The sequence below is a fragment of the Teleopsis dalmanni genome, chromosome 2 (assembly GCF_002237135.1).
Source record: "Teleopsis dalmanni isolate 2A chromosome 2, ASM223713v2, whole genome shotgun sequence".
NCBI lineage: Eukaryota > Metazoa > Arthropoda > Insecta > Diptera > Diopsidae > Teleopsis > Teleopsis dalmanni.
Window position 1 is genome coordinate 86,705,480 of NC_051847.1, and position 10,952 is coordinate 86,716,431.

The following is a 10,952-nucleotide window of genomic DNA, read 5'->3' on the forward strand; positions in this document are numbered from 1 at the left end:
CATAAATTAGATGTTGACGCTTATAGAATTATTGCAAACCGCCAACCTGTGTCTGGAGTTAAAGACGTCTCCCTCGGGTTGTCACACTCAATTTATATTCATAAGAATTAAAAGCAAAAGTAAATAAAGTTAAATAAGAACGAAATGCGAAATAAGTGGAATTACAATGAATACGAGTAAAATTGAATAAATAAATCATTGAATAAATTGCACAGAGCAGCACATTTGCACGCAACACCAGTAACTGATGAGACTTCGGCAACGCAAGTAATTTGAGAAAATATGTAAACAGTTTCACGATATCTGTTAATTTTTCGATAGAATTATTAGTCGACGAGTTGCAGAACTTCTAGACCACAACCCAGCAAGCAATTTACATTAAATTAACACATATTAACGCTGGAGGAGGGGGAAGCGCAGTGCAAGACACACTGCCTGGCGAGCGACTACGAGTATCTGCAAGACATCGCAGTGCGCTGATGTGTAGATACTTTTGTATGGACGAGCTCACATGAGTTTATTCCTTCAAATGAAACAAATTATGCAATTGAAATATCTGACAAAAAGAATCTATGCCTGCACTTAAGCATACGAGTGTTTCATGCCCTGCGCTATGCGTGCAACCAATTCCCGACTGACATGGACCATGACACCGCTCTGAAGCTACAGACAATGTTCGTTATTGTGTGCAGTTTGGGAATGTGGGATGCGTGCGGTCATAATTGACCCGCAGGATATGCAACGTTCCCAATTTATTTAATAATTTCTTATACAAGTATTTAAAGTAAAAGTGTAGGAGAAATGTTTTACTTTCAATATTTTTTCGTGTTGGTATTATGGTTTGATTTGAACATTATTATTTAATAATCATAATATTGTGATGATCTCATTATTACAGTTGATTTTTAATTAACAGACGATTGAGGGAAGATATTTTGTCTGAAAGTCTTCATCCATTTTAGTTACTTAATTCCACTTTTTATGGAATCATCAGTTTACTTAAATTTTAATGAACGTAGGACTGATAGTATTCTTCCATTTAAATTACCTAAGTGACACCTTTTAGGGAGTCCTCAGTTTTCTAATAGAGAAGTTATTTACATATGACCGAATTGTTGATTTATAAATAACATTAAATAATCATATTCATAATTATAAACTCATAAGCAAAGTGGATTTTTAATTAACGAACAATATTTTGTCTGATCGTATCTTTCCATTTTGGATACTTAATGACCATTTTTTAAGCAATCCTCAGATTTTATTATTACAGTTGATTTTTAATTAACGAAAGCTACTTTATGAATAAATACTAAGATCTTAACTAAAAGAGTAACATTGATAACAGTATTTTAATTGAATTTAACTATTTCATATTAATTCCATATTATATTCCAATTTTATACATATGTATGATCTTAAAGAGGTTTTTTCGAATAGTAGTGAACTACAACAACAAAAATTTCTATTTTTTTTAAATTATTTCAATTAATTGAATTTTTGGCTGACCATACAGCTGTTTCGAGTATTGCCAAATACCCATCATCAGTGGTCTTGAAATGTATAATGTATGATCTTGTAAAAAAAAGTTGATCAAAAGTCTTTCTAGATAATATATGTCTTTCTCTAAATCAGTGGTTCCCAACCGGTGATTAAAAAAGGTCTGCGAATCAAATTTAACAGATATGGATACATAGCTTGTAGTTTATCCACTAAGACCTCATTTATTAAAAAATAAGCACATAAAATTTCCAACTAATTATATACTTAATTTATAGCCCATATAATGTAACTATATACTTATACAATTCATTATACATTATATCAGAGATGCATAAAGTATATTCAAATAATCATAAAGTTTATTATTTTTAAAAGTTTGTGATCTTCACTAAAAGCAAAAACATTATAGTGGCCCTTAGTCAAAAAAACGTTGGGAACCACTAATGGACTTTTCCATTAGTAAATCTGGATTCCATCTAGATATATAATTGATCTGTAAAATTTTGTTCTCGAATAGAAAGTCTTCAGAGTAATCTAACATTTTTGTAGTTTTGTTGGTGGACATTTATACTTTGTACAAATACATATATACATATGTTGAATCAAATCACACTTTACCTGTCAAGGCATATAAGACATTTAATTCATTTCAGGGTAATCTTGCTACTCTAACAAAATATCTAGACTGTTATAAATTAATCTCGAGTATTATACATTTCACTCTAGATTTAACAATCGAAAATGAAAATCACACTTAAAGAGAATCTTGATTAAGTTAACGATCAAACCATGACATATAACCCCCACATAAATCTATAAAACATTTAAAATAACAATAGATATCAGATATTAAAATACTTTTATTTTTGTAGGAAATAGCACTTTCAATAGACTAAATTAAATAAATATTTCTGCGCTTTTAAAACTTCAATATCAGATAAAGTGCAATTTGCAAATAATAGTTTATCAATTTATATTGAATTACATTAATTAATATGCATATGGTTTCATATTCAAAAATTAAATAGAATTGAAATCACAATAAAAACCATATATATAGATTTAATATAATGTAATTAATTATTTCCATTCGATTTTAATTGAATTATATTAACGTGCATTTTTTAATTACTAACTGAATTCATTAGAAATGTATGCGATAATAAAAACATATTTTACATCATATAAAAATATAGTATTATATAGATACTATATAATACTATATAGATCTTTTCTCAAAAACAGACTTTACCTAAATTCTGAATAAAATATTCTAGACCAATATTAGATTTCAAATCTATTTTATTTCATCCGAATTAATAAAACACATGTCTATTATAGAATACTAAAATACTTTTATAAATAGATATTAATTTCTAATCTGCGTTAGTTACTAAACAAACACGTTTTTATTTAGATAAAAGAACAAATATGTTTTCAGTTTAACTAAGAACAAATTTTGTTTTTAGTTCTAGTAAGATATAACTTCAAATATTATATTACTGATTTGTATATATTTAAATCTTTATATATATTAATATATGTATTAATTAACATATGTTTATATTTTAATATATTATTCCATTGGCATTCATTTTTACAGTAATAAACGAAATTTTTGTTAAAACACTCACTGCAATCTGTGGTCTTTCTTGAGACGACCTATAAATAGAACACAAATGCAACTACTTATAACACCCGGAATTCGTTTTTATTATACCTAAAAGCTATTTGGTAAATCTGAAATCTTAAACATTCTTTGATTCTTTGCAAACCGGCTAGAGTTCCTAAATGTTGCAGAGCAGTTAGCTTATAAAGATAGATATTTGTCCTTTGTGTATATTTTTTTCTTAATTTGCGGTTTGATTTCTAAATAAATTGCCTGGTTCGGAAGAATGACAATATCTTGGAGTTCTGACAATACCAGAAGTATTCTTTAGTTGGATACTCTTGATCTTTTTGTACTCTCAAAATAATTGCAGTTGCACCAAAATTGTATGCATTAGTACAGATCGTTTTAGCAAGGCTTTGTACTTAAAATTTTGGGCTGCTAAACTTAACTAAAAATATGGACCAATAATCCTTTCTTTACATATTAATATATTATGTTAAATATGCTAAAATAACAGTTATGGAAGACTTATCCAGCTTTTTATTCTACGATATATGTGTATTTAATATTTAAAAATAATTTGTTATATAAAGGAAATTATATTTATTAAAAGTAGTGAAATAAATTAACAAATGACTAAAGAATTTTATGATATATTTCTTTGAAATGAAGTTATTGCTTATTAATGGTTTTTAGATATATTTTTTTTATACGGCTATATGACTGATAGACAATATAATGCAATATAGACAACGGAAACAAGATCATGACGTTTAGATATAGATTTTATTAATATTAATTTTGTGCCAATGTCCAGCACTGGCAAGTAGGAGGAAGACTGTCTTGGGACACCATTGGGTTGGTGATGATTTGGCAGGCAACCTCAAGCTAAATGAGCTACTTGCATTAACAAGAGATGTAGTTATGCGAACGGAAGCCACTCCAGCTTTAACTCAATAACAACATCCGAGAATAAAAGGACGAAAAAGGACCCAAGTAGTTTCGTGGTCTACTTCGGCTAATCTTTCAATTTAGTGGGACCACGTCCCACCATAAGTAAAGTATAAGTAACACCCGATTCTGATGATGATCATGAAGGAGAGTCGAAATATAGAATATATTAAAAAATAGTAAACAAACGTTGAATTTTTTAATTTAACAAAAAGTGACCTATAACCGGATAAAAAAAAATATATAAAAATCATTTTAAAAAGAAACAGGTGGAGAAATAAATTCAAAATTTAATAGTTAATGCATATTTTAAGCATTAAAATGATGGCCTTAAAAATGAATAATTATGAATGAAGTAGAAATTAACGAAGTAAAAGTTGATGAAGAAATAATTCAAAAAGTAAAAACCTCTTAAAAATTTCTTTTATGATTTTGCGTAATTATATTAGAAAAATATCATTATCAAGTTATCATTTATAATCAAGATAAAGTAAATAAACCAGTAGACTTTAATTTTTAGTGAACATTTAACTAATAAGTCAATTAAAAAAAAATAGAGAACACTTAACTGAGCAGTCTTTTCCTAAAATATAAATTATATGCAGTAGAACTTCGTTAGATTGAAGATCCGATAGTTTCCCGATTCCGATTCCCTTGGAGTCCGAAAAAAATTAGAAAATGCTAAATATATATTATGTACCTTGTACTCTGGATCGAAAACTGATTCGTAATCCTGATCATTTGTTATGAATGTCTAATAAAATTCATTTAATAGATATGTGCCTACATATGTATGTTTTGTTCATTGATATTTTATCATGTGAATATGTCAATTAATTTATGGATTGGTAAATATATATAACTCTCGCAATTCCAATGGATTAGGATTAACAGAGCTGTTCTGCAAATATATCAAAAATATATAATATATATTCCAACATGAAACTTAGATTAGAAATTTAGAAAAAACAAACGTGGTGGTGTGCCAGATAACCAAGGAGCAAACAAACCCTAACTTCACACTATATAGCTACGGAAGTCCTGCTTAGACTCATGCATGCGGTGTTCACACCAACACATTCCATTCGTTTAAACATCAAACGAACATTGTTAAAAAGCAAACATTAAAACAAGGGCTTTCATAAACATGATTCCAGTCAGTATTAGGACCTAAGTAATGACTGTGAAAAAACCTTAAATCTATAAAAATCTCAAATGCAACCATGCGTTTTTTGATTGATCCATAAACAAAACATCTTTTAACAATAATTTTTATTGTGCTTTCAAATCAGTTATCCTTTCTGAATTATAAAAACTATTATCAAACGATATAAATGTTTCGGCGTGAAGCCTACTTAAGACACAAAAACAGTATTTAAACAAAGATATATGTTGGTGTGGACATTACTTAGATATGAGCTGGATTTGGATAACGTAAGAGTTACATATTGAAAAAAGATGTAAAAAACATAGGGATGCCATAGTATATTCAAAAACCGGGCACAGTTATATATGTAGATATACTATACATGAGAGTTATATAACATGTATTTTAGTATCAATAATAATGTATGTATACTAATAATTTAATATTAATTAATACTAACATATTAATCTATACGTTTAATAATTTTAATTTCTTTGATATTTTTTGATACAAAAACTTCATAGTGAGTCATATAATTTTTTATGTATTTAATTGTATATTTATTTTAATTATTTTAATTACTTTAATACTTCTTCTAATTATCTTATATGTGTGCAATCTATAAATACTGTGTATATATAAGTTCAAATAGATGTTTATTAGACTTGGTTTTCTGATGTTGAAATATCCATTATAAAAGCTTATTCTATAAGATGTAAAGATATTTGTTATATTTTTAAATAAATATATTATTTCACGAAAAAATCTCAAATGGACCGAATTATGTATAAAAAACTTAAAAATTGTACAGTATGCCACATACTCGTATATAACACATCACGAGTTACTCATACGAGGACAGTATTTTTTTATTACTTTTTCCACCTGATCTGATAAAAGTTATCATTACTAGTGGAAATAATTTATTGCATCCTTAAGTTATCAAGTTACCTTGGTTTAGAATAATGAAGTTTAATACGACCTTCTATCGCCTAGTTGCTTCCGTTATCTTAATATACATTTAAGTACAGTACGATATTTATATATATATACCCTTCTGTATATATCTACACATTAGTAGTTATATTTTTTTGCTAAAAAAACATTTTTAGAATTTTGATATCTTTTTTTTATTTATCTTATAGAGTAATCTTTAAATCAAGTATGTCTGATCTATGCAAAAAATGTTTAAGAAATGAAAATTGTTTTAAATGAAAATAATTATAAATAAAACTTTTAAGTTCAGAGATACTTCACTTAAAAAAATCTAATAAAAAATAAAATTTATTTGTTTCAAAAAGCAGTAATCTTTTTTTCATTCATTGACTTTTGGTGCTTAATCGGTTTTTTTTGAAAGGCTTCCTTTGCAGACTCTCTCACTTATACCAATTTTATATATTTTTTAATATATTTTTTTTAACTTCTTAATAAAAAGTCTAAATATATATTCACAAGAAAATTGATAATTTTGTCTTCATGTTTATTCCTCAAAACAGTCTTTAAATCTACTCTTTTGATTATTTTTTGTTTATTGTCAAAATATCAAAATGTATTCTTATCACTGCCTAAAGTATTCTATGTACTGCTTGTGTTTTTTTCCGAGATTATTTTATCAGTTTTATTATAGTGATTACTAGAAGATTTTTTATTTCGGTCACAAGTTAATTAAGCGTCTTCTTTTCAATTCGAATAAAAAGGGGGAAAAATTCACACAATTGAGAAATTAATAAAAAATTTGAAAAAAAAATATTTTCTAAAGCAATAAATTATAATTTAGTTAACTTTTTTCTCAAATATTTATTATATGCATATAAATAGAAAGAAAATATAAATTTATTTTATTTTTATTCTTTGTATATGGAATACTCATTCATCTGTAAAAGTTTTAAACAGATCGATGATAAGTGGTAAATACCAGTGGCAAGAATCCTAAACATTGAATGTAATACTCGTATCATACCTCGTCTTTTATCAATAGTATAATGAAATGTAGAATAAAGTACCAGAATACCTTCATGCACTTTTAGTAAAATGGACTACTACACATAAAGTATTGCAGATAGAATTAAATAGATCATACCCTTAAAACCTAAGTTGTTTTAATTATTTACTTGATTTTTGGAGCCTATAATACTAGAACTTTTAATATGTCTCATAAAGTGAATTATATCTCTCATTTTTGTAATGATAAATTATATCAGAATTTCTAAAAGCGAAGATGATACATACTAAGATAACGATTAACTGAAAACAGTGTTTTAATTACAATTATTATACTTATTTAAAATTTACTTACTTGCTTAATTGACTCTTACGAGCGTATATCGATTGTGGTCGTGTTTAAAATCCTCGTCTCGTTGCCTCTATATTTGGCGCAGTGAAGCCATTCAGAAATATGGAAAGCAGACTGATACCTATACTTGATCATGCTACGATAAAGGAAGGCTGTTATCTTTCATTTGGGATCCTGAACTTAGGAACACTTTAAAGAATGAAAAATTAGGATACTTGGCTTGCCTTGATGCGTCCCTGAATGTATCTCTAGTGGTATTGTTCTATGTTCTCTTGGAGTTGATTAGAAGTAGTATTTATTTATAGTACTTATAAGACACTAACATAGTGTATAACTAATAATAAGTGAAAGACACCTCATGTAAAACTTTCTGATTAATTCTATATAACACGGCTAATTACTGAGAACTTATTAAAAAGACGAATTGAATATTGTATGGCTTTGTGCAGTTCGTATACAGGAATGTAAATGCAGTACATTGGAATATAACTCTTTTTATACATTGTAAAGATTTTGGATACGTATAGGACAAAAAAAGTAAGAATTTCCGCAGCTTTGGGTTTCAGAAGAAACAGGTTTTTGAGGAAGTACTTCTTTAACTGTTCGTCGGTAAATTTAAAGGATCTGTTAAATTTTTAAAGTTGAACTGTATACATGTGTATATGTATATGTATATTTTAACTCTTTCGGTATTTTATAAGGAATGTGATAGTAAAGCAATGAATAATTTCTAATTTTTGGAAGTGAACGGATTTATGTTTACTTGCCACTGCAACCAACTAAACATGTCAAAGTCGTGGTACAACTCATACAGATCGTAGTTTTCTCAATAAAGATATACATCATTGATAGACGTAAATAGAACCAACAATTTTACGTAGACTTTTTCGCTCGAAAATATTTAACGATCGTTACTCTTTGATTTCCATCGTTCATGCTTTTACACCATATAATAGGACGTATAAAATGAGCGCATTGTTTGAAATTATTTTTGTTTGGCGAGAAAGGATTCCACGTCTCAATTGTTTACCGAGTGAATAATAGCACCTGTTGATGATATTAACTAAACGCTTGATCTCGAGAGTGATGTTGTTATTGCTATTAATGCTGATTCCATGCTAGACAAATTTCTTTGCAATTCTAATAATAATAATTAAAGTTATCGGCAGTGACGAAGGATCCAGAACGTTAACACGTGTATTTCACGATAAAAGGCGCTAAAAGGCAATACAATACAGAAAAATGTTTACCGAAATTTTTGTCAAAATTGACTTTAATTACATTGAATGCTTTTTGTTGTGATTAAAATATCTAAATAATAAATAACTTTCCATGGTTAGAATTGATTAGTGAACACTTTATTCTTTATTGTAATCAGTAGAGTTATATATGGGCTCTTATATCTATAGTTTAATAAATCAAACTGCAAATTAATGGATTCGAAACCTCTCACCTCTGAAATGAGAAAATATTGCTCTTATATTATACTTTACTGTTTACAACTTCAACAACATTATGTCTGATCTGACTTATATCTCTGATACTAAAAATAATAACATAACAGTCATAAAGCTAGCTAAGCTCTTCAACTTTATTTTAACTATTTAAACACGAAATAAAAAATAATCAAAGACAGCTTTCCTGTTTCTTATTAAATTAATTTTTTTTTAATCTATTAAGCAATTTTACGTTGGTAGATTATAGACTTTACTAGTACAATTTGTAGATAAATTCTCCAATTAAGTAATTTAAATTGAAGTTAAAGAGAAAACATGTAAATTATTTCAAATGTGTGGAATGAAATCTTCAATGTCTGAGCTAAGGCAAAATTGTCATAGGCCTTATTATGATTGAAATGCCCTTTCGTACTCAGTGCTTGCATATGTAATCTTTAATAAGCAATTAGCAAACACTTCCTTATTAGAAAAAAGGAAACTAAACTCAGTCAGTAATTATTAGTTTTAATGGCGTTTTATTAGAAGTTATTTTAAAGTTGAAAAATATGTAAAAAATTATAAAAAAATCATATTTTATATTTTTGTTTAAGTGTAGTTTATTAGTAATTAAGATTCCATCACAGTAATACACTATTACTACTAACCTTCAGTCATGAAATGGGTTAAAAATTATTTTTTTAAATAACTAATAACATATATTTTTTAACGATTATATATTATCTACATAAATATTAACCTTAATTTCAAAATATCGTTCTGGTTAGATGCCATATTTTAAATCACTAAATCTAGATTAGTGACAAAATTTAGTATTTTTCTTATATATATCAGAATTACTTATTATATTTTCTAATATTGCAGTTTCAGAAAACTAAATGGGTTTTATACCGGAATCTCCGATGTTTTAGTATAATTAAACCGAAGCAAAAACCGAATGATTGCGGTTTCCAATCGGTGGTCCGCAGACCACTGGTAGTCCGTGATATGGTTTAAAATGGTCTGTGAATTAAACTGAACAGATATAGATACATAGCTTGTAGTTCATCCACTGAGAACTCATTTATTAGAAAATAAGCACAACAAATTTCCAAGTAATTATAAACCTACTTAATAGCCTACATAATGTACCTATATGTATACTTATGGAATTCATTATACATTATACCAGAGATGCATAAAGCATATTCAAATAATCATACAATTTATTATTTTAAAATTTCGTGGTCCATACTAAAAACAAAAATATTATAATGGCTTTTGGTCAAAAAAAAAGGTTGGGAACTTTACATTTTCTTTAATTTAATTAATATAATGAGATAATATAACAAAATAATAAATATTTGAAATCGAAATATTTGAAAAGTAATACATACTTCATAATTTCAGACTTATTCTTATTTAAAATATTTTTCAAAATGATATATATTAAAACCACAGAAATTACATTTACTTCAAATTTTATTTCCACAAAATATATCCACAAAAATTTAGACAAGCAATACTTAGTATTCTTGCAAACATAATGTTCTAGAGCTTGAGAAATCAATATGTTCTAAAATCAATGTTTTAAAACAAACACAATAAATTTGAATGGTAAAGATTCATCCATTTTCATAAAACAAACTTCAAGGTTTAATTATAGAGAATTTTACTTGGTTCTTCAACTTTGAAGTTGTACAGAGTTTAGCATCAGGTCACTTGGAATGGTTGTGGAAATTGAAATTCTACTGCTTTTGTAGTCCATCTACAAGCAGTGAAAGTACTCCGCTTCTAGTTCATCTAGAAGATGTTCAACGAACATCTATAGAAATATTTAATTAAATAAATTTTAACTAGAAATACAATAAAACATACCATTAAGTTAATAATTGTGTTTCTACAAGCAGGAATCTTTCATCAGGAGGCATAAGTTGAACAGAGTTCCATGTACTCCAGATTAAGTCCATTTCCAAAGTTCCTTCAGCATAAACGGTAATTGTTCTTCTGCAC

General features: G+C 27.3%; 1 long non-coding RNA gene across 1 annotated transcript; it reads right to left on the bottom strand.

Annotated features, from left to right (window-relative positions):
- Positions 1–10,407: 10,407 nt before the first annotated feature.
- LOC119685857 lies at positions 10,408–10,952 on the bottom strand. The gene is made up of 2 exons (XR_005252832.1): positions 10,818–10,952; positions 10,408–10,764 (listed from the first exon to the last, which is right to left on the bottom strand). It is a non-coding gene; the product is annotated as an uncharacterized LOC119685857 (long non-coding RNA).